The following is a 1,621-nucleotide window of genomic DNA, read 5'->3' as shown; positions in this document are numbered from 1 at the left end:
GCTCAGGGACAAAAGGCTCCTCACTGTCATTCGAGGAACTGCCAAGAACACCGCATAGCGCTTAGGGGTCACTGCGAGACTAGAGCTGAGGGAGCACAGGGGCCAGATCTCAGTGGTCATCGGGTCCAGCAGGGAAAGGAGTCAGGCTGCATCCTCAGGCAAGTGGAGAGCAACTAAAGAGCTGTCTGAGTTGAGTGACATCATCAGATTTATTTTAGGAAGTCACTCCAGATGGAGAATGGATCAGAGGGGATGAAGGGATCAAAGTTGGGTGTGCAACTAGGCTAACTTGGTCTAAGGTGGTGATGTGGGGGTGAATTGTCATCAGAGCATGGAGATGGGGGCAGGGGTGTGGAGAAGTGCCTAGTCTGGTTCCTATTTTCAAATTGGGAAAAAAACAACCAGATGGCAGAAGTGTAAGTAGCATGCCATTTTATTCCACATCAGCCATCAATTTTCCTCTTCAAGTTTTTGCTGAAGGCTATCAACTGAAGCCCCACTGATGCGGGGATGGGTGCAGAAGTCTAAGAGGATCTGATGTGAAGTCTCCTACCCTGGGAGAAGAGAGTCAGTGGAAAGAAGGACCAGAGGCGATCCAAACGGGGAGACAGCAGTGGCCAGCGGATGCACCGTGCGTCACACGTAGAGCTGCCCCTGACAATGGCCATGCCCTGGAATGAGCAGTCAGCAAAAACCTCAGTTAGATCAAGCCACTTCCACCCTGTAGTATGTTCCAGAATCTTGGGGTCAGGATATGTGTCATTTACAAAAGTAAGCACAATATTATAATTTTATCTTTGGAGGGCAAGCAAGCAAATTGGGAGCAGCCAGTTTCTCAAAGTTCCATATTCCGTTTTTAATTATTCCTTTACTAACACGCTTCTTTGATTAATGAGCAGGCTCCCTGCCGCAGGGACCCCGTTCTTGCTTACCCTTGGGCCCAACCTAGGTTGGCGTGTACGCACTCAGTGCGACGAAAGAAGCAATGAATCAAAGAAACCCATCAACCAACCATGTCGGTTGGTGTCCTTTCTAGGCTTTGGTTTTGTTTCTAAGCCTTGCATCAAGTAAACCACAGCAGGGCTGCACTGTCTGCCTAGGTTAGGAACTTGCTATAACAGGATTTCTCAGTTTGAGTCTCGGGGCTTCTGATCCGCTAAAATGACATCAAAGTTTTACAGGTGCGCGCGCGGTTGGGCCTTCCGCTTTGCCTTGGATTTCAGAGGGGAGTCTGCCCGTTCGCCCCCAAGGAGCCACAGTTCCGCGCGCATCCCACGCCGCGTCTCTGCATCGCTGGAGGCTCCCGGAGCGCGCCGGCTCCGGAGGCTTCTCGGCGCCCCGCCCAGGGGACCTTCCCTACCCAGCCCCCTCGGATCGGGCCGACCCGACGCTGCTCTCCCACCCGTGGGGCGCGTCCCCGCGGCCCGCAGAGGCGAGGCGAGGCGAGGCGAGGCGAGGCGGTGCGGCGGCAGGCCGGGGGGCGAGCCGGGGACGCCGCCGCACCCCCGGAGCCCCGGCCCCCGGGCCTCCGCGGCCATCTTCGGCGCGGGCGGGCGGGCGGGCGCGTGGGAGGGAGGGAGGCGCGGCCTCGGGACTCGGGCCCGCCCCCGCCGCCCCGCCG

Source organism: Neofelis nebulosa, chromosome 10 (genome assembly GCF_028018385.1).
Source record: "Neofelis nebulosa isolate mNeoNeb1 chromosome 10, mNeoNeb1.pri, whole genome shotgun sequence".
NCBI classification, from domain to species: Eukaryota; Metazoa; Chordata; class Mammalia; order Carnivora; family Felidae; genus Neofelis; species Neofelis nebulosa.
Note: the sequence above shows the minus strand (reverse complement) of the source record.